The 23,187-nt window shown below is 48.4% G+C and overlaps 1 protein-coding gene across 2 annotated transcripts in view; it reads left to right on the top strand.

The window, feature by feature from the left end:
- Window positions 1–9,532: 9,532 nt before the first annotated feature.
- The window catches only part of RNF24 (ring finger protein 24), an 83,719-nt gene continuing 70,064 nt past the window's right edge, over window positions 9,533–23,187 (top strand). For both annotated transcript variants that reach the window (XM_029046443.1, XM_029046440.1), the window contains exon 1: window positions 9,533–9,577. The gene's annotated coding sequence lies outside the window, so the exon portion shown is untranslated. The remainder of the gene's footprint in view (window positions 9,578–23,187) is intronic.

Raw genomic sequence — 23,187 nt, 5'->3', positions numbered from 1 at the left:
CGGTCTGGCCTCCCCCCACTCTCTGACCCCTACCCGGTCCCACCCACCTCACCCCGCTCCCGGCTTCTCAGCCCTGCTGACAGGGAACCCTGTGGTGCAGATGTGGAGGTGGACGTGGATGAGCTAAGTCCAGAGCACACTGCTGATCTCAACAAGCAGGCCACCAGCTACAGCCTGGCTGAGGGGAATTTTGTCCGGTGAGACCATCCCCATTGGCCCCAGTGCCTGTGTGGGTGTGTGTACGCATGTTTTGACTGTGAGCCCGTCGTTTAGACAGTGAGCTCGTTACTGGGCAGGGATTGCCTCTATCTGTTGCTGAATTGTACATTCCAAGCGCTTAGTACAGTGCTCTGTACATAGTAAGTGCTCAATAAATACTATTGAATGAATGAAGTGTTTGAAAACCAACGGCAAGAAGTTTCTCTGTGATATGGAGGTGATTGGGTAACTACCACTAGGTTCTTGAGGAGTACGGAAACATGGCCTGAACATTTTTGTAGAAAAATAATCTAGGCAGCAGAGTGAAGTGTAGACTGGAGTAGGGAGAGACAGGAGGCAAGGAGGTCAGCAAGGAGAATGATACAGTAATCAAGGTGGAATAGAATAAATTCTCAGATCAATGTGGTAACAATTTAGATGGAGAGGACAGGGCAGATTTTAATGATGCTGTGAAGTTTGACCAACAGGATTTAGTGATAGATTGAAGGTGTGGGTTGAATGAGAGAGAGGAGTCAGAGATAACACCAAGGTTATGGGTGTGTGAGACAGGAAGGATAGTTGGGCTATCTACAGTGATGGAAAAGTCAGAGGAGGCCAGGATTTGGATGGAAAGATTAGGAGTTCTGTTTTAGACATGTTACCTTTGAAGTGACAGCAGGACATCCAAGTGGAGATGTCTTGAAGCTGAAGGAAATGTGAGATTGCAGAGAAGGTATAATAGTAATCATTATTATTACTATTATTATTATTGTACTGCTGGGAAAGATGGTAGACTCAAAGATAGGGCTGGAGATGTAGATTTGGGAATCATCCACATGGAAGTGGCAGTCGAAGCCATGTGAGCCAGTGAGTTCTCCAAGGGAGTGGGTGTAGATGGAGAATAGACGGGGACCTGGAAAAGAACCCTGAGGGACACCCTCAGTTAGGGGTTGGGAGTCAGAGGAGGAGCACATGAGAGAGACTGAGAAGGAGCGGCCAGAGAGATAGGAGATCCAGGAGAGGACAGTGTCAGTGAAGCTGAGGTTGGATGATGTTTCCAGGAGAAGGGGATGGTCAACAGTGTTGAAAGCAGCTAAGAGGTTGAGGAGGATTAGGATGGATTAGATGTCATTGGATTTGGCAAGAAGGAGATAACTGAAGGCCATCGAGAGGGCAGTTTCTGTGGAGAGAAGGGGATGGAAGCCAGATTGGAGGGGGTGAAGGAGAGAATCGGAGGACAGTAAGTGGAGGCAGAAGGTATGGACTAGTCACTCAAGGGGTTTGGAAAGGAACAGTAGAAGGGAGATGGGATGGTGGAGCAAGGGGGTCAAGGGAGGGTTTTTTCCCTGTCTCACAAGCACGTAACCTTGGCTTTATTCCCAACTCAGATCTCTCATTCAACCCATCTATTCACTCTGTTCCCAAATCCTTTCGATTCAACCTTCACAACACTGCTAAAATTCACCCTTTCCATTCCATCGAAACTGCTACCAGGTTAATCCAATCAGTTATCCTATCCTGCCTTGATTACTGTATCAGCCTCCTTGCTGACCTCCCTGCCTCCTGTCTCTCCATACTTCACTCTTCTGCCTGGGTCATTTTTCTACAAAAATGGTCAGGCCATGTTTCCCCACTTCTCATTCATTCATTAGTATTTATTGAGCGCTTACTATGTGCAGAGCACTGTACTTAGCGCTTGGAATGGGCAATTCTCCACCTCCAGTGGTTGCCCATCCACCTCCGCATCAAACAAAAACTCCTCACCATTGACTTTAAAGCACTCAATCACCTTGCCCCCTCCTACCTCAAATGGCTACTCTCTTACTACAACCCAGCTTACACACTTGGCTCCTCTAATGCCAAACTTCTTACTGTCCCTCAATCTCATCTATCTCGCCACCGACCTCTTGCCCACGTCCTGCCTCCGGCCTGCAATGTCCTCCCTCCTCATATCCAACAAAGAGTTACCCTCCCCCCAGTGAGAAGCCTTAATGAAGGCACATCTCTTCCAAGAGGTCTTCCCTGACTAAGCCTTCCTCTCCTCATCTCCCACTCCCTTCTGCGCCACCTTGACTTGCTCCCTTTATCCATCCCCCTCCCAGCCCCACAGCACTTACATAGAGATCTGCAATTTCATTTATTTATATTAATGTCTGTCTCCCCCTATGGACTGTATGCTCACTGGGGGCAGGGAATGTGTCTGTTTATTGTTATATTCTCCCAAGTGCTTAGTACAGTGGTTGGCACAGAGTGAGCGCCAATAAATACAACTGTCAGACTGGAGAGGTAATTGTGGAAATCGTTAGCATAGATATGGTATATGAAGCCATGGTAGTTAATGAGTGGGGGTACCTAGAGAATAAAAAGGGGACCCAGACCTGAGCCTTGAGGCATCCCCACAGTTAGAGGTGGAAGGTAGAGGAAAAGCATGAGAAAAAGACTGAAAAGAAGGCAGAGTGATAGCGGGAGAACCAGAAGAGGACATCTTTAGCAAAGCCAAGATAAGGAGACGGTCAACCCAGTATCGAAGGCAACATAAAGGTCTAGGAGGATTAGACTGGAGTAGAGGCCTCTGGATTTGGAGAGAAGGAGGTCATCGGTGACCTTAAAAAGGGCCATTTCTGTGGAGTAGAGGGGGTAGAAGCCAGATTGCAGGGGGTCAGGGAGAGAGTCTGAGGAGAGGAAGTGGAGGCAGTGAGTGTAGACAATTCACTCAAAAAATTTGGAGGAGGATAATAGCAATTGTTATTATTATTTTGGCATTTATTGAGCACTTATTATGTGCCAGGCACTGTACTAAGCGCTGGGGTGGATACAAGCAAATCAGGTTGGACATAGTCCCTGTCTCAAGTGGGGCTCACAGTCTCAATCCCCATTTTACAGATGCGGTAACTGAGGCCCAGAGAAGTGAAGCGACTTGTCCAAGGTCACACAGCAGACATACGGCGGAGTGGGGATTAGAACCCAGATCCTTCTGGCTCCCAGGCCCAGGCTCTGTCCACTATGCCATGCTGCTTCTCATGTGTTGGGCATAACTAGAGGGTGTGGTGGGATCAAGAGAGAGTTTTATTAGGATCGGGGCTATGTGGCCAGGTAGACTGTGAGCTCCACGTGGCACTGGGACCGTGTCTGACCTGATTAACTTGTACCTATTTCAGCGCTTAGAACAGTGCTTGGCACATTAATAAGGCCTTAATGCATAATAATAATGTTAATTATAAATAACTCTTGAAAGCAATGGGGAAGGAGCCACTGGAAAGTGGAAAGTGAGTAGTTGATGAGAGCAGTTAGGGAAGGAAGAAGGGAAGGGGCAATTGCTTTGATGAGGTGATAAAGGATGGGGACAGGAGCCAAGGTGGAGGGGGGAAAATCTGAGAGAAGGTGGGATAGCCCTGAGAGAAGCCGCATGGCTGGGTGGATAGAGCCCGGGCCTGGGAGTCGGAAGATCACAGGTTCTAATTCCAGCTACTCCACTTGTCTGCTGGGTGACCTTGGGCAAATCACTTTACTTCTCCATGCCTCCATTCCCTCAGCTGTAAAATGGGGATTGAGATTGTCAGCCCCATGTGGGACAGGGACCTGATTTGCTTGTAACCAGCCCAGCGTTTAGCACAGTGCCTGGAACATAGTAAGTGTTTAATAAGTACCATAGCTATTATTGTTATTACGATTATCATTATACCGCTGGGAAAGATGGTAGAGTCAAAGACGCGGGGCTGGAGGAGGAAGAGGAGGAGCAGGGGAGATTTTAGGGATTTTATCAACGCGGTAAAAGTCATTAGGAACAAGAGATGGCAAGGGGGCCATGGGTTGGAGTAGGGAGTTAAATGTCTGAAACTGCTGTTGCAAACAATGGCTTGGGAGTCAATAAGGCTGGGGAAGTATCGTTGCCCAGGGGATGAGGAGGCAGAATTAAAGCAAGTGAGGATGCACTTGAGAGGGATGAGATCGACCTGGAACACTTTGTTTACCTGAAAATTTCAACCCAAACCCACAGCCAATCTGAGGGGGAAAAAAAAAATCTCCACCTCTTTTGTTCTCAGATGGACAAATTATCTGAAAAATTACCTCGACTCTCCATTCCTCTGTCTGTGCAGATACAGCTTTATGACAGCTTTTTCCCAAGAATAAATGCTTGGAAAATCACCCCACACGAAGTTGTGCGGATAGAAAGCATTAATAGGTCTGAGAAGGGTTTGGCTAGATTTAGGGATGACGGATACACCATCAGTTATTAGAAGGGAAAGTTGTACATATTTGAAAGCTCAATAGAGGCCTGGAGAAACTGAGGGTGAGAGGCTCAGAACAGACTGGTAGATGAGAAAGTAAGTTCTGTAGTAATAATAATCATAATCAAGGTACTTGTCAAGCACTTACTATGTGCCAGGCACTGTACTAAACACTGGAGTAAAAACGAGGTAATCAGGTCTGACATGGTTTCTGTCCCAGGACATGCGGGAGAACGCGCACTTGATTCCCATTTTACAGATGAGGAAACTGCCACAAAGAAACGAAGTGACTTGTCTGTGGTCCCACAGCCCTGCAAATGTTGGAGCAAGGGATTAGAACTCAGGTCTTCAGACTTCCAGGCCTGCGCTCTTTCTACTAGGCCTTGTTGTTTTTTAGAAAGTCCAATCCTCATCCTGAGGATGAAGATCCCAGAGGAAAAGCACCATCACCCCATCCCTCTGAACATTCTGTCACTGCTATCGTGGACGAAACACTAAGCTGATGACCAGTGGGGCATGCACGCACGCCTCCATGCATCGATACAAGTCTCTAGACCCGTGTTTATCCATACACAATAGAAAGCCGATTTCCTAAATAATCTCTCATCCAAACCAAGGCTACCTCCAACCGCAACAAAGAGAAAATTCAAAACACTCCAGTGGATGAATATAACTGAAAGCCGCTTGTCCGAGATAACCTGGCACCATTTTGTTCAGTTATCTGAATTTACCATGATTTGAAGTGGACTCTGTCCCAGGCCTGTCTTTGGATAATTGGCTATTTCACTCAGCATATTTACAGCTGTGGTTCTTATTAGAGGTGTCCCTCTGACCAACCTGTCTCTTCTCAGCTTAAGCACCTTGAGGCTGAGGGCCTCTCCCAACCTCTGACAAACATCTGTTGATGGGTACTCTGTGGAGGTTTAACAAATATTTGCTGGGGATAACGTTTAAATCCAAAATGCAGATTCCCTCTTTCACCAGGGGATTACAAAAACCAGTACATTACCGGGTGTGTCGGTCTGTGGAGGAGGGCCAGTCAAGGTACCGGCCCTGTCTTCCCCTCTGGGCCTGGGGGTTCCCTGAAGACAAGGATTGTGCCCCAGGGAAGGTGTGTCCTGACCATTAAGTCTCCCCCACTGAAAGCTCACCTCCTCCAGGAGGCCTTCCCAGACTGAGCCCCCCTTTTCCTCTGCGTCTTCTCCCCTCCCCATCGCCCCAACTCCCTCCCTCTGCTCTACCCCCCTCCCCGCAGCACTTGTGTATGCCCATATTTATTATTCTTTTCATTTTATTAATGATATGTATATACCTGTACTTCTATTTATATCGATGCCACTGAGGCCTGTCTACTTGTTTTGCTGTTCGTCTCCCCCATTCTAGACTGTACAGTTGTCTCTATTTGTTGCCGAATTGTACTCTCCGAGCGCTTAGTACAGTGCTCTGCACACAGTAAGCGCTCAATAAATACGATTGAATTAATGTTTTGTAAGCTATGTCATGCTAATAATAATCATAATTGTGGTATTAAAGCACTTACTAGGTGCCGAGCACTGTACTAAATGCTGGGGGAGACACGAGTTCCTCAGATTTATCATAGACCCTGTCCCACTTGGGGCTCCCAGTCTAAGGTGGGGAGAGAACGGGTAATAATAATGTTGGTATTTGTTAAGCGCTTACTATGTGCCGAGCACTGTTCTAAGCGCTGGGGTAGACACAGGGGAATCTGGTTGTCCCAGGTGGGGCTCACAGTCTTAATCCCCATTTTACAGATGAGGGAACTGAGGCACCGAGAAGTTAAGTGACTTGCCCAAAGTCACACAGCTGGCAAGTGGCAGAGCGGGGGTTCGAACCCATGACCTCTGACTCCAAAGCCCGTGCTCTTTCCAGTGAACCACGCTGCTTACTGAATCCCCATTTTACAGACCAGGAAACTGAGGCACAGAGAACTCAAGTGACTTACCCAAGGCCACACAGCAGGCAGGCGGTGCAACTGGGATCGGAACCCAGATCCTCTTATTCCTAGGCTCGTGCTTTTCCTGCTAGGCCACACTGCTACTTGAGGGTAGGGAGCATGTCTAGTTTTTCTGTTGTACTGTGCTCTCCCAGACACTTAGTGAAGTGTTCTGCACACAGTAAGTGCCCCCAAAATATCACTGATTGAGTCCTCGGTAGCACCGAGACAAAGCCGGAAGGACTAGCGCACCGCCTCCAGGCCCCTTCCTCTATGTCCTGGGTTCTAAATGCACCATTCCTCTCCACTCCTCCCTAATCTTCCTCCTTTCTCCTTCTTCCCACCTCCCCATCACCCACCCACCTGGCCCACCCAAAGCAGAAAACTTGGCTTCTAGTCCTGCAAGGGTTAAGCCAGGCCCTAGCAGCCAGCTGGGAGGAACACATTTGCATGCAGCTGTCCCCTACTCCTCTCTCCCATCCCCCCGGGGAACCCATGGGTCATCCCGACACCAAAGGATATCAGAGAAAACACTGATTGGACTACATTAGGGACTTGAGGGGGGTTTTAGCTCGTTATTTTCCTGGAAAAGAGGCTTCTGTATTCTGCCCTTTATGGGAAGTTAAATGAAAATATGGCATCTAGTAACTGAGGTGCCTTGTTCTGAATCAGATGAGTGGATTGTTTGAGGGAGAGGGAGCCTGGGACGAGCTCCTTTCTCTCTCCTCACCTGCAAACACCGGAGAGCCGTAGTCAAGAGGTCACCCAATCTAGCCACCTGTCTCCGGGGAGGTGGCTACCTAAGCCACCAAGGGTGGGTGGGGGGTATGGAGTCCTTCTTTGAAGAAAGAATGGCGCTTGGCCCATAGTAAGCGCTTAACAAATACCAACATTATCATTATTATTATCATCTCCATTAGAAAGAGACCCACATCTCTTAGTCCTGGCAGGGTCGTGAGAAGCAACGTGACCTAGTGGATAGAGCAGGGGCCTGTGCTATTTCCACTGTGTGCCGTGCGACCCCAGGTAGGACCACTTCATAACTCAGTGCTCAGTACATAGTAAGCACTTAACAAATACCATCATCATCATCATCACCCACCACCTCATTTGCCATGAAACCCGCGAGTTCCTCAACAGCCGACCCCACTGCCTCAGGAATGACGGTGGTTCAGAAAGATCCATCACTGCTAAGCAACGTGGCTCAGTGGAAAGAGCACGGGCTTTGGAGTCAGAGGTCATGGGTTCGAATCCCGGCTCGGCCACTTGTCAGCTGTGTGACTTTGGGCAAGTCACTTAACTTCTCGGTGCCTCAGTTACCTCATCTGTAAAATGGGGATGAAGACTGTGAGCCCCACGTGGGACAACCTGATTCCCCTGTGTCTACCCCAGCGCTTAGAACAGTGCTCGGCACATAGTAAGCGCTTAACAAATACCAACATTATTATTATCGGGGCCCAGCACTGCTCTAAGCGTTTAGAGAGAGGGTGATACAAGAGAACAAGAAGCAGCAGGGCTCAGTGGAGAGAGCCTGTGCTCGGGAGACAGAGGTCATGGGTTCTAATCCCAGCTCTGCCACTTGGCTGTGTGACTATGGGTGAGTCACTTCACTTCTCTGTGCCTCAGTTACCTCATCTGTAAAATAAGGATGAAGACTGTGAGCCCCACAGGGGACAACCTGATGACCTGGTATCTACCCCAGCACTTGGGACATAGAAAGCGCTTAACAAATGCCATTATGATGATGATGATCGGTCCCCCGCCAACCAGTCGATGCTGTTTATTGAGCACCTCCTGGGTGCTCAATGACACAGTGGTCGGGGCTTAGGAGGCTGTGATAGAACAAAAGGACCAGTAACAGCCCCTGCCCACCATGAGCTAACAGTCTAAAGAGAAAACGAAAGGGCAGCGTGACCTGGGGAAGACCTCAGACTCGTATGTGGACCGAAGCCTTTCGTGGCTCAGTGGCAAGAGCCCAGACTTGGGAGTCAGAGGTCGTGGGTTCGAATCCCAGCTCTGCCACTTGTCATATGTGTGACTGTGGGCAAGTCACTTCACCTCTGTGGACCTCAGTGACCTCACCTGGAAAATGGGGATGAAGACTGGGAGCCTCACGTGGGACAACCCGATCATCCTCTATCTCCCCCAGCGCTTAAAACAGTGATCGACACATAGTAAGCGCTTAACAAATATCAACATTATTAGTATCTGGGCCCCCATCCCCTCAGCCCTGCGCTCATTTGTAGGCATCATTTATTCTCCTATTTAGTTCGTTAACGGGGCGCCCATCCCCTCGCTTCTGTTTATCTCGGTGATGCTGTCTCGTTTTGGTTTTCCTCGGCCGTCTCCCCCGAGAGCCCGTCCAGGGGCAGGGATGGGTCTCTATTCGTGGCTGAAACGTACGTTCGGAGCGCTTAGCCCAGCGCTCTGAATATCGTGAGCGCTCCATAAATCCGATTGAATGGATGGATGGAGGAGAAGGAGGAGGAGCGGGGACGCGGATTCTCCGCGCGCGCGCGCGTGTGTGTGTGTGTGTGCGTGTGTGTGGTGGGGGGGGATTCCTTCATCCCCCCCGCCCGGAAAGCGGCCGACCGGGCTGAGGGGAGGGAGGAGGGAGGGAGGGAGGGAGGGAGGGAGGCAGGGAAGGAGAAAAGGAGAAGGGGGGAGGGAGGGAGGGAAGGAGGAGGGAGGGAGGGAAGGAGGAGGGGGGAGGAAAGGGAGGGAGGGGGAGGGGGGGAGGGGGAGGAAGGGAGGGAGGAGGAAGGGAGGGAAAGGGGAGGGAGGAAAGGAGGGAGGGAGGAAAGGAGGGAGGAGGAAAGGAGGGAGGAGGAAAGGAGGGAGGAGGCAGGAGGCTGCGCCTGCGCACTGGCGAAGAGTGAAGCCACGGGGGTGGTGCCTTCTGCCCGCCCGCCCGCCCGCCCGCCCATCCGGATCCCCCCGCCCCCGGCTAGTCGATGCGAGGAGCAGTGGGACCGCCCCCCCCGCCCCGCCCCGCCCCGCCATTCCCCTCCCCTGCCCTCCCCTCCATCTCCCCTCCCCTCCATCTCCCTCCCTCCCTCCGCCGCGGGAGCTGCCACAGTCCCGGGAGCCTGCAGACACCTCCTCCTCCTCCTCCTCCTCCTCCCCCTCCCCCTCCTCCCCCCCAGCCCGCCCGCCCTCCGGGACCCAACGCCGCCGCCAACGCCGCCGCCGGGAGGTGAGGAGCGGAGCGGAGCGGAGCGGGCGGGCGGGCGGGATGCTGCCGCCAACGCCGGGCTGGGGGGCGGCGGCCGGGGGCGGCGGCCGGGGGCGGCGGGGGGCAACTGGGAGCCCTGGACCGCGGGGGCCGGGCTGGGCCCGGGGGATGGAGGGCACCGGGGCCAGGGGGAGGAATGGAAGAGAGAAGAGACGGTCCGAGGGGGAGGGCGGGCTGCGCCGCGGCGATGGATGGGGGTGGGGATGGAGGATGGGGGAGAGGCACGGCGGGCTGCCACTCACCGAGCCTCCCCACCCCGGGGGCTTTGCATGGGAAGAAGGAGAGGCGTGCCGGCGAAGTGCTAAGCGCTCTGCTGGGGGACTTTTCCAAGCTGGGCTGGGGGTCGCTCCCGGCCTCGATGATCCAGCCGCGGCTCCCCTCCTGCCGCCAGTTCGGGAGGCTGGATGCGAGGCTGGATGCCCCCCAGACGGCTCCATTTCCCCTCCTTCGGCTGGTCTCCCTGCCCGGCGGTTGCGGAGGGGGCCGGTCGCTAGCCGAGCGCGTTAATCTCCCCGTTGCCTGCCGCCCCACCCCCCGAAAAGTGAAGAGGCGAAGGGGAGCCTGGGCCTCGCAGCCGGGGCTGCCGCCCCTCCCTCCAGGAGGCGGAGGAAAGGCAGCCGGCCCCCTGCCCCCTTTCCCCGGCTTGGGCTGGGACCTGATAGAGAGGAGCTTGATTTATTATGAGGAGAAGAGGACGGAATAAAAACCCGGCCGCCCCCCACCCTCGAGCAGGTCCCGGAGCTCGGGTCTGGCCGCGGGCTTTGAGAAGAAGGGGCCTTCCGCTTTCTCCCTCCCCGGCCCGGCCTTGTGCGGGAGGACACATTGTGGAAAGAAGAAGAATCTTGGCGTTCGTTAAGCGCGTACTGTGTGCCAAGCGCTGGGGAGATCCAAGGTAATCGGGTTGGCCCTCCTGGGGCTCCCAGTCTTCATCCCCACTTTCCAGACGAGGGAACTGAGGCCCAGAGAGGCGAAGTGCTTTGCCCGGAGTCACACGGCTGATAAGTGGCGGAGCCTGGATTAGAACCCACGACCTGCGACTCCCAAGCCCGGGCGCTTCCCACTGAGCTACAGGGCTTCTCACCCCCCCCCCCCCCCCCCGTCTACATGCCCAGGGCCCCTGCTTTTTCTCTGGGAGTCGGCAGGGGTGGGGACATGTGATGATGCATGTTGGTATTCGTTCAGCGCTTAGTAGGTGCACTGTTCTAAGCGCTGGGTAGATACAGGGTAATCAGGTTGTCCCACGTGAGACTCACAGTTAATCCCCATTTTACAGATGAGGGAACAGAGGAAGTGAAATGACTTGCCCACAGTCACCCAGCTGCCAAGTGGCAGAGCCGGGATTCGAACCCAAGACTTCGGACTCCCAAACCCGGGCCCTTGCCACCGAGCCACGCATGTCTGCCATGCCTCAAGGCTGCATGGTACAGGTTTCTTGGGGGTGGAGGAGAGGAAGAGGGTCTTGCCAAGGGGGGGGAAGAATTAGTTTGTATTTTCCATGTCACGTTTTTACCCTGGCACCGTCCACGCCCCCCCTCCCCCCCTTTCCTTTTGTGTCTGAATCTGCCCACCGCTCACACTGGTGAAGCAGTTCCCCTCCCATCCCACCCTCTTGCTCCACATCTGGATTCACGGCTCTTCAGTTTCTCCTTGGCCTCATTTTTTTATTCCATATGGGAAGGGGGGGGGATGGTTAAGGGAGGATGGAGACTTTCCTTTGTTATTTGCTGTTCAGTAGGGAGCGTGCCTTGAGAAGAAGCGACGAAATCGGAGAATTGCAGTCGTTAAAGTGGGGGAAAAAAACCTAGATGGCTGAACGAGTGTGTTTCCTTAATCTCTCCAGTGTGGTATTGTTTTTTGTTGAATTTTCTGGTACTGAACCGTGCCAAGCTGCTGGGCTCAGAAGGTACATATGAAACACTCTAGTCCATCTGAACTGTGAAAAGAGTCACTGTGGTCCTTTCCCACCGCAGTGTGTTCAAATAACAGTGAGTTGCCGGAAACTTTCGTCTCTCCCTCCCCCGTTTTGGGGGGTTTTTTTCCATGTAACGTAGAGCCAAAGGTTTGATTACATATTTCCCTGGCATGCGCCTTCGCTTTGATCTGGAGTTCCCAGTCTCTGTGTGTTCAGTACCGCAGATCGGTGCACTGGCTCCCCTCTCAGGGCTGCGGGAAAATGAAATATAGGAGCACGTTTTCTTATTGTCCTGCATCTCTTAGGGAGGAGGAGCATCTGGGCCTGAGGTTACTGCAGAATTTTCCTACCCCGTGGTATCTCTGTGTTAGTTACTCTTTTGTCTCGCCATTTATCCCCAGACGAGAGCATCCCCTGGCAACTCAAGCAGCCCGGCCTCGTGGAAAGAGCCTGGGCCTGGATTCTAATCACAGCCCCATCAAATGCTTTCTGGGTGACCTTGGACGAGTTACTTAACTTCTCTGTGCCTCAGGTCTCCTATTTAGACTGTGAGCCCCATGCAGGACAGGAACTGCGTCAAACCTAATTCGCTTGCATCTCCCCCAGTGCTTAGAACAGTATCTGACACGTAGGAAGCACTGAAGGAGGACCATTTAAATATTAAAAAAAAAAACCAAACCTAAAAGGAAATAGGCTCCCCATTGTGCTACGCACAGTGTTGAATATTTTGTTTTTGTTTTTCTCTTATTTCAAATAAGGTATACAGGCTCTTGAAGTGTATCTGTGGAGGGATTCTTGCAACTGAATTATTTAGCTCCTTTTTTTTTTCTGGTGTTTTGGTTTGGCCTGGGGAGTGACATGGAATTAGTTGACTAATTGGAAACATCTCCAAAGAAATTTCTGTCTGTGGTCTTTTCAATCAAAATGCATAGTCAGTAAATTAACATCCCATCATCAAAAAACCTAATGACCAAATATAGGCTATATATATGTAGGGAGAGGGAGAGAGAGCCTCCTTATTATTTATGTAGTCCAAATATTTTAATTACTACTGACAACAACAGATGAATTCTAGATTTAAATTATCTGCCCAGTTGTTTGATTTAACTGTCCTTTTTAAAGGGCCATTCCTTATTTAGGGAGGAAATGTGGTGGGTATTGCCCAAGAGATTTTTTTGATAAGGTATATTTAATCAGCTTCTTATGTTTAAGCCAAAAATTTAAAAAACAGGAAGTAAGGAAAAGAACTCGAGTGATCTGAAACTAAACCCATCTAAGTGCCAGTGAATCAAATTACATGAATGTAATTAGAGCTTCACATATCACTACCTTGAATTTCAAAGGATACTGAGGGGGCTGTAAACTTTATCCCGATAGGAATTTAAGACACTGCTGAAACCATTACTGCCTGAGAAGATTTGAGGAGACAAAGTGCAGAGGACCATTAAGACTAGAGGAAATTTGGGGTCAACAAAGGGTCACCCTAGTCTTTCTTTGGCCCCAAAATAGGGTTATGTGGCACTCCAACTTTCCTGGAATTTGTTTTTTCTTTTGCAGTTGTGACTTGGGCATTTCACATGTCATTTGAGAGAACTAATCCTGAGCAAGGTGAATTTAAACTTACAAGCGATAAATATTGCCCCCAACTGCTTGCTAACCCAGTGACCATTGTATTGATTCATATTTGTTTCAAATAGCTCCTTGACCTGTTGTAGAAGCGTCCTCACAGGGGATGCTGCTGGCCTACTATCAGCACCTAGAAGTAGGAACGGTTCAGCTACTAAACTCAGCTTTGACTAGAAAGTAGCTCAGGTCCTGTGGAGAGAGCCTTCAGCTAGGATCTTTCATTCAGATTAGAGAGTTTCTTTGAGAGAGCTGGAAAGTTTGCCCTCCTGGCCCAGAGATTGTTGATATTGAGAGTTGAGATTGTGGAGATTGATATTAAGATCTTTTATTTTTGCATTAAACTGTAGCACCTTTTCTCAAATGTGTATAATGCCCGTCTTCAAAGAACTTAGTGTGTATTGTATTTGATAATCCAGCATTTCTGCGGTCTCTGCATTTGTTCAGTGCTTACTATGCACCAAGCACTGGGGTCACGCCAACCATATCAGATCAGGCACAATCCCATGTGGGGCTCAGCCTAAGAGTAGGACTAGTTGGTCGCCATTTCCCAATCTGAAGAATAGGGTAGAAAAGACCTTATATAAATCACCTTATTTCCCCTACTTTTCAGACTTGGAAACTGGAGCCCAACCAACTGGTCCTGCTGAGCCCATCAGAGTGTTTTAATAATAATACTAATAATGATATTTGTTAAGAGCTTACTTTATGTCAAGCACTGTTTTAAGCGCTGGGGTAGATACAGGCTAGTCAGGTTGGACCCAGTCCCTGTCCCACATGGGGCTCACAGTCTTAACCCCCATTTTACAGATGAGGTACCAGAGGCACAGAGAAATTCAATGACAAGCCCAATCTGAGGGTGGGGAAGAGCACATAGCATAATTTCCAGGAGATTATTATGTATGTATTGCTAACTGCGCCTTTTATTCACCTACACCCCTCTCGCTCCATTAAACTATAGGGGCTTCTGGAAGGCAGGGGGAATGACTCTAGGAACTGCACGGGGCAAACTGTTAAATATTGATTTATTATGGTATTTGTTAAATGCTTACTAAGTAACAAGCTCTGTTCTCAGTGCTGGGGTAGATACAAGTTAATCAGATTGGACACAGTCCCTGTCCCTCATGGGGCTCACAGTTCAAGTAGGAGGGAGAACGGGTTTTGAGTCCCCATTTTACAGTTGAAGAAACTGAGGCACAGAGAGGTGAAGTGAGGTCACACAGCAGACAACTGGCAGAGCTGGGATAAAACCCAGGTCTTCTGACTTCCGGGCCTGTACTCTTTCCACTAGGCCATGCTGCTTCCCAAGTACTTCAAATGTCACTTAGCCCATCAGTTGAAAAGCACTGATCCAGTGTATAACAAATATATATTCTAGACAGTAGTTGGTCATGTGTTTAGGATTTTGTTGAGGAGTTGGGAGGCAGTGTAGTATGGTGAAGAGAGCATGGGAAGGGGCGTTAGATCTGGGTTCTAGTTCCGCCTCTCTCACTGGCCTGCTGTGTGGACTTGGGCAAGACACTATTTGGGTCTTCTGTAAAGTATGAATAAAATTGCAAGGCTGGTGTGGGATAGGGACTATGTCCAATCCGACAACCTTACAGCTATCCCGGCACTTAAGGTGTAGTAGGTGCTTAATAAATACCGTTATTATTAAATGCATAATTATTATAGAATATGAAAACAGTGCTAGAATTCGTCATTCACACCATATTACAGGTGACACAAAATGTGTCACCTTTGAGTTTCGGGTAAAACTGAACTAAAAAGAGAGTGATCAGAATCCATTTTTAGGACCCCTTTATTCTAAAGCACTCAGTGCGTTGCTGTTTTAGAATTCTCTCATCTTTGTAGCATTCCTCTGTTACAATATTTTCCCCCATTTATTATTAAGAAAATGGAATCAGATTGAATGACCAGCTACCCCAAATACATCCGGTTAGTGGAATAACCAGGAGTAAAACCAAAAACGTACTGATTCCAGATTCAGGACTTGACCAAGATGAACACCTGGAATTTAGGTGCGTAGCTTCTCATTCAGTTAATTGAATTTAATATCTGGCTCCCCCACTGGATTGAAAGCTCCTCAAGAGCTGGGATCAGGTCTACTTACTCTCTTGTACTCTCCCAAGCACTCAGTACTGCAAGTCCTCAATAAATCATTGGTGACTCTCTCAGAAATCGCCAGTGATCTCCATTTCGCCAAATCTGATGACCTCCACTCCGTCCTAATCCTCCTTGACCTCTCAGCTGCCTTCCACACTGTGGAAACGCTACCCAACCTTGGCGTCACTGATTCTGTCCTCTCCTGGTTCTCCTCTTATCTCTCTGGCAGCTCCTTCTCAGCCCTTTTTGTGGGCTCCTCCTCCACTTCTTACCCCCTAACCATGGGTGCCTCTCAAGGTTCAGTTCTGGATCCCTTTCTGTTCTCCATCTCAGAGAACTCATTCGCTTTCATGGCTTCAACTACCACTTCTATGCAGATGATACCTAAATCTACATCTCCAGCCCCGATCCCTCTCCCTCTCCGCAGTCTCACATTTCCTCTTGCTTTCAAGACACCTCTACTTGGAGGTCCTCCCGTCACCTCAGTCTTAACAAATGTCCACAACAGAACTCTTCATCTTCCCACCCATCCCTGTGCTCCCCCAACTTTCCCATCATGGTAGATGGCACTGCCATCCTTCCCCTCTCACAGGCTCGTAATCTTGGCATTATCCTTGACTCTTCTCCCTCTCATTCAACCCTCGTATTCGATCTACTCCCTCTACCACCCCCCCCTTCACCTCTCGGCAGCTTAACCCTCTTTTCCCCCCATTTCCCTCTGCTCCTCCTCCTCTCCCTTCCCATCCCCTCAGCACTGTATTCGTCTGCTCAACTGTATATATTTATTACCCTATTTATTTTGTTAATGAAATGTACATCGCCTTGATTCTATTTAGTTGCCATTGTTTTTACGAGATGTTCTTCCCCTCGACTCTATTTATTGTCATCGTTCTCGTCTGTCTGTCTCCCCCGATTAGACCGTAAGCCCGTCAAAGGGCAGGGACTGTCTCTATCTGTTACCAACTTGTTCATTCCAAGCGCTTAGTACAGTGCTCTGCACATAGTAAGCGCTCAATAAATACTATTGAATGAATGAATAAATGAATCCATCACTAAATCTTGTCAGTCCCACCTTCACAACGTAGTTAAAACCCGCCCTTTCCTCTCTTCTAAAGTGCTACCGCATCAATACAATCACTCGTCTTATCCTGCCTTGATTACCGCATCAGCCTCCTTGCTGACTCTTAGCCTCCTGACTCTTCCCAATCCAGTCCATACTTCCCCCGATGCCTGGATCATTCTTCTACAGAAATGTTCAGGACACGTCATCCCGCTCCTCCAAAAACTCCAGTGGTTGCCCATCCACCTCCCTATCAAAGCATTCCACTGCCTTGCCCCCTCCTACCTCACCTCACTACTCTCCTTCTACTCTACCCAGCCCACACACTTCGCTCCTCTAATGCCAACCTTCTCACTGTGCCTCGCTGTGACCTATGTTGCCACTGACTCCTAGCCCAAGTCCTGCCTCTGGCCTGGAATGCCCTCCCATCTCAAGTCTGACAGGCCAATTACTCTCCCCCGCTTCATAGCCTTATTTAGGCCGCAGCTCCTCCAAAAGGCCTTTCCAGACTAAGCCCCTCCTTTCTTCTTCTCCCACTCCCTCCTGCGTTGCCCTGACTTGCTCCCTTTGTTCTTCTGCCCTCCCAGCCCCACAGCACTTACGTACATATCTGTAATTTATTTATTTGTGTTGATGTCTGTCTCCCCTCCCTAGACTGTAACCTTGCTGTGGGCAGGAATGTGTCTGTTTATTGTTGTACTCTCCCAAACGCTTAGTACAGTGCGCTGCACAACAGTAAACACTCAATATACCATTGAATGAATGAAATCCCGTTGATTGATCATCTCATGCCAATATCATTGAATTTTCAATACAGGTGAAGTGGTTTTCATGTTAAAAAAAAAAAAAATCACCCCATTGCTGTCACTGTTTTCAGATGAGTTTTTTTCATCTTCAAAAAACTGGACACCCAAATTACTCTAGATTCCTTCTGTTATATTTATTGAGCGCCTACAATGTGCAGAGCACTGTACTAAGCGCTTGGGAGAGTACAGTACAACAATAAACAGAACCATTTCCTGCCCTCAATGAGCTTACTTAGGCAGGCAACTTTCAGTATATCAGAATTACGGATTAGAACTCAGGTGACTGATTCCCAAGGTCAGAGTTTGCTTATTGGAAAACCCTATCTCACTGGGAAAATATTTAAAATAAACTGATGAGCCCTTTTGGAGTTGCCTAATCAAATAATCATGATTGCAGGTTAAATTAGTAGATATTTAGCACAGTATAGTCAACATTGGCATGAGTGCTAATAGGGGAATGCTGCTGCATTTGTCTTTGTCGTGATCAATCTTTTCTACTGATCGGGCGTGTTTCATCCCCTAATTATTTATACTCTTATGACTTTTCCACTTCGGTAATTTTTCAACTCCGTGCAATCCTGGTCCGTTGTTCTTTGCACTTTAAGATGGGACAGCATTTACTTTTGAAGATTTGTTTTCCGTGTGGGCAGTTGAAAAGACTCGATGTCGAGGTGAGGCTTTTCCTTGTGTGTATTGTCTATACATTTGTTATTTTAATTGTTTCAATGACTGGAGTCATCTCACGGGTTAGCCTACCCCATTTTAAAGCTGTGGCTCAAATGGGACCACTCAGGTCTGATTGCTGCATTATTTCTCAGTTTCTGTCACTTCCCGCACATTAACAGCTACGTGGCATTGCTTCGGATTATGCATAGGTTGTGTTTAGTTCATCTTTTTGTTGGCTCTGAGAACACTGGCTTTTTCATTCCTCAGAATGCCGTTCCATTTCAACACGATTAAATTATACCCATTTCCCAGATGCTGAATAAGCAGCAGTGCCATATCGAACGGAGCCAAACATTCAAATTAGAGTATTTTTCTCTTTCGCTTAGTTCATCCATTCATTCAATCGTATTTATTAAGCGCTTACTGTGTGCAGAGCACTGTACCAAGCACTTGAGAAAGTACAGTTCAACAATAAAGGGTGACCATCCCTCCCCACAACGAGCTCACAGTCTGGGGCTGTGGGGGACATACATCAATACAAATAACTAAAATTACAGCTACGTATCCAAGTGCCGTGGGGCTGGGCGGGCGGGGAAGAGAAAAAGGAGCAGGTCAGGGCCACACAAAATGGAGTGGAAGAAGAGGAAAAGCGGGGCTTTGTCTGGGAAGCCTTCTTGGAGGAGATGTGCCTTCAATAAGACTTTGAAGTCAAGGGAGAGTAATTGGCAGATTTGAGGAGGAAGAGTATTCCAGGCCAGAGGTTGGAAGAGGGTCAGGGGTCGGCGTGAGGCAGGCAAGATCGAGGCACAGCGAGAAGGAGGAGTGAAGTATGCGGGCTGGGTTGTAGAAGGAGAGAAGTGAGGTGAGGTAGGAGGGGGGAAGGGCATGTTTCCTAGACTAGTGTCCAACCTTCTTCGGTAAGGTGCTTCTGTTGCAGGAAATCTGGAGGTGGTCCTTAATGCTCCCGGTAGCAGCAGAGAATATTTTAATATTCCACAGCTTGCTTCCCATCTACGGGGCTGGATGATCGGTAGGGCTTATAGGATCCAGGGGCTTAGGCTCAAGGCAGCCCGCCAGGAACAGAAGCCCACTGTGGCTGCCACTAAAGGACTTGGAGCCATGGGTTTTATTTTTTCAGAAGGGTTTTGAAGCTGGGGAGAACTGTGGTCGAGGGTGTTTGAAGGGAGGAGGCATTACCGTCTGGGTGGGAGGCACACTGCAGGGGAATGACCACAGTCATGCCATGCTATGTCTGGGCGTGACATCACTCATGTTGCCGGTCACGTGGGAGTCTGGCAGGGCCGGTGAGCTCCGGGCCCAAACTTCCCTAGATCCGTCTTTGCCTGAACGGTGTTTCGTTTGAGGTTTTATGTCCTCTCCGCCTACATCTATTTACTTAATTTTAAACAGGCAAATTTTGAAATGCATTTCCTAAAACATCTTCCCACCATTAAGCAGCCACTTAGCACTCCCTGTTCGTGTTCCTTGCCTTGTCTAGACTGGTAGCTGGGACTCCCCCACTTCAAAGCCTATCCCCAATTATCTGAAGGTCTCAGATGTCAAAGTCTGAGGTGGGGTAAATTCGAGTTCTTTAAAGAATGCCAGATGGCTTGGAAGAGTTAGATGCACTCCACCTACTGCTGTCTATTGAGAGTCGGCTAGCTGCATCCGTTCCGCTCCGTGTGCCAGCTGGCCCAAGAGAATTTGGCTGGTGTTCTTTTCAGCTGGATCCCCTTGGGGGAGCTGCCATTTGCCCTCCATCCAGGTAGGAAGGATAGCCCCTGATCCAACTCCCTGGGGAATTTGACCAGACCATGTGTAGCTAAATCTGAGGAGCAGGAAGGGAGAAGAGCCTTCCTTGTACTCCCTTGTATAACACAATTGTCATTCTAGAGAATCTGCCGCTTGGGTCGGTAACTCTCTTATCTGATTGTTCATCGAGCTTGTTTTTATGAAGGCCCCTCTGGAGGATTGATGATGTAGGCTTTAGGTTTAAAACCTCTGCCTCATTTTGTCTGTTGCTTATGTGTTCCTAGTTTGGCAGATGTCGATTATTTTCATCCTCCTTTCCGTATACTCCCAACGTATCGATATTGAAACTGGCAGAGAAGCAGTTTGAGCAGGGCCCCCCCAAATGCACAGCCTTTTCTCCAAGCAGGTAAACGTGAAGGTGGCGTTGTAGCTGGAAAGTCAATCTGCGAATCTTCCAGCTGCCTTTAGATTTTAACGGTGATCCAGCCTCTAACGCTCTGGATTACATACTTGGGGTCACAAATCCCTTTGGGAACACCAGAAAAGGTCAGTGTGGGTGTTTTTGTATATATTTCCAGGTGTGCTTGGGCCTGTGAGAGAGTTCCGGAAGAAAATCCTGCCTGGGTGTCCCTGCTACTTCTGCCGACATCGTGGGAGTGAGCTTCCACGCAGTCCCCAGAGAGCCGTCTGAATCTAACCAGCTTTACGATTGGTGTCGTGAGGCGCTTAGAGACCACTTATCAGTGGGACGTGTGGAAAAAACTTGCTGTAGAATTTTTAAAAGGTAGAATGTATGACTCTGCTTCTAGTTAGCTGTTACTCCAGGAGCCATTCTCAAAAATGGGCTTGGGGGAGTTGAGGGGAATTTGTTGCTGTGGGGAGGGCCATCTCCCTCTTTGACCTTCCTAGGGGTTGTCACGACACACTTGAACAATGGTTGGATTTGGGTGATGGAGAGGAGATCTTAATCCTCCTTCAATCTTAATTGAAATATAATGTCGTCCCTTATTTTTTTTTTGAATAGAGGTGACTCTCTGCTTTGAACCACACCCAGACATTTGCCTTAAATAGGTCATGTAATTGTGGTCATTACCCACATGATAGTCTTAGAAATAATGGACTATTTTTTAGCTACAGTTGGAGCTGTGGATCACTAGACTGTGAGCTCGCTGTGGGCAGGGATTGTCACCGTTATTGAATTGTATTTTCCCAAGTGCTTCAGAAGGTGCTCTGCACACAGTAAGCATTCAATAAATATGATTGAATGAATGAATAATACTTTGGGATTTTAATTATCCCAACAAAATATTATAAATCTGTGTGGAAATGGAGCTCAAAGATGTAGATGAGATAGTCACGAAGGCAGTATTAATAGGGCTGAGCTTTACTGGTATCTAGGCTTTTTTGATACCTGATGAGTACTGTTTACTCAATTATAGTGTAATATTACTGAAGAAGTAATGAGCTGAACGTGTTATATTTCTTGGTTAAGTTAATCAGGTGGTTAAACGAAAAGGAAACACTCATTGAATTCACTGCCCAATTTCGAAGTCCCTTTTTCTGTTGATTTGTTTTTTAATCGTCCAGTTTCATTACGGTTTCAGCCCGTGTTGGAATTCTAAATAATGAAGATGCAAAGTGCTGTTTTGGGGTGTTTTTTCACTAATTAGAAAATGGTATTTGGAACTGTGCTCTGTAGTGGATTTTTGATGGGTAAATGAAAGAGGCTTTGCTTTCAAGTTATTTTACAGTAAAATAATAATGTTGGTATTTGTTAAGCGCATACTATGTGCAGAGCACTGTTCTAAGCGCTGGGGTAGACACAGGGGAATCAGGTTGTCCCACGTGGGGCTCACAGTCTTCATCCCCATTTTACAGATGAGGTAACTGAGGCCCAGAGAAGTTAAGTGACTTGCCCACAGTCACACAGCTGACAAGTGGCAGAGCTGGGATTCGAACTCATGACCTCTGACTCCAAAGCCCGTGCTCTTTCCACTGAGCCACACTGCTTCTCTAATCATTGTTCTGATTCTTAACCAAGTGACATAAAAATAAGTAGTATGGTATTTTATTCAAGGCAGTTCATTATAATTTTTAAAAAATCTATGGAATGTCTAATACAATGTAAATTGAGTTATGTTCTTGTTTCCTGGAATAGTGGGTTTCAAGCAGAAAAGATATATCAGTTTTGCTATAGTATTTAAGTGCTTACTATGAGTCAGCCACTGTTCTAAGCATTGGGGTCTCGTCTTATGCTGTCAAGTCATTTCCGACCCATAGCGACTCCTTGGACACATCTCTCCCAGGACGCCCCACCTCCATCTGCAGTCGTTCTGGTAGTGTATCCATAGTTTTCATGGTAACATTACGGAAGTGGTGTACCAGTGCCTTCATCCATGCAGTAAACTTGACTCTCCACCTCAACGCTCTCCTATACTGCCTCTGCTACCCAGCACAGATGAATTTTGACCTTCAGCAGACACTAGGCACTGCCCAAGCTAGGAATGGAATAGATAGGCCTCTGCTTGACTCTCCCTCCCGTAGCCGAGACCAGTAGAGTACTGGAAACGCTCCAGGTGCGATCCTGAGAGGGGCAAGCACTGGGGAAGATACAAGTTAATCCGATTGGGCACAATCCCCGTCCCCACTTGGGGCTTCCACTCTAAATTGGAGGGGGAACAGTTTCTGACTCTCCATTTGACTGATGAGAAAACAGAGAATTGAGGTGACTTGCCCAAGGTTACACAGCAGACGAGTGATGGAGCCGGGATTAGAACCCAGGTCTTTTTGACTCCCAGGCCCAGGCTCTGTCCACTGGATCACGCTACTTCTCTCTTTAAAAGCAGATTCTAGTCATCACCAAGTTTGAAGTATTAATTGACTAAACTGAAAGCTGTTATTCTTTATGTAATCTAGACTGGTGTGAATGGAGATCTTTTTTGTCATTTGAAGGCCAAGCGTGAGGATTAGTTTACAGTTCTCAAGGGGTTCACAAATAGGCTTCCCAACCTTGAATCATGTCAGAGATTAAATGGTAAAAGTTTGTGGGTTGCAGTTCTTAGTGATTCATTGTTTTAAAAGGTCCGATAATTCTTTCTGGAATAGTATATAGGGGCGGTAATAGGGGCGGTATCGTTTTTTATTTAAGAGGTTGCCTCTGGGAGAGAGATCCTCAGATGAGTCTCCTTGTGTGGTTGCAATTCTGGGTGCTGGTTTTTGCTTTGCTTTTCTTCACGTGTCTCGACATCCCCATTCAGAAAAAGTAGTTACAGGGTTTGGTTTGAGGTCATTCTGATCAACCCTAGCGAGATCAATTCAACAGATTAGTGGCTGAAAACACTGATAAAATTACAGGGATTAGAGAAGCCCTTATTTCTTTGCTCTTTTGTGCTTACCCTGCACCATTTGACGTGTAAGGTTTAAGAGTGAATCTGTTTAACAAGGGAAGGGGAAAGTGATTCTTAACCATGAGGAGGAAAAAACTGGCCTAGTCATTGGTTTTCTGAAGCGTTCGTTGAGGAATGTACTCTCAACTTTACCTGGCTTTTTTTTAAGCTTATGGTGTACATGACAGAATAATTATAGTAACACTCTTTAGTGTGGATGGTTTCGATTCCGTGTTATTTGGCCAGATTAGCCTAAAGCA

Source organism: Ornithorhynchus anatinus, chromosome 18 (assembly GCF_004115215.2).
Source record: "Ornithorhynchus anatinus isolate Pmale09 chromosome 18, mOrnAna1.pri.v4, whole genome shotgun sequence".
Taxonomy (NCBI): Eukaryota; Metazoa; Chordata; class Mammalia; order Monotremata; family Ornithorhynchidae; genus Ornithorhynchus; species Ornithorhynchus anatinus.
Note: the sequence above shows the minus strand (reverse complement) of the source record. Positions and strands in the feature narration are given on the sequence as shown.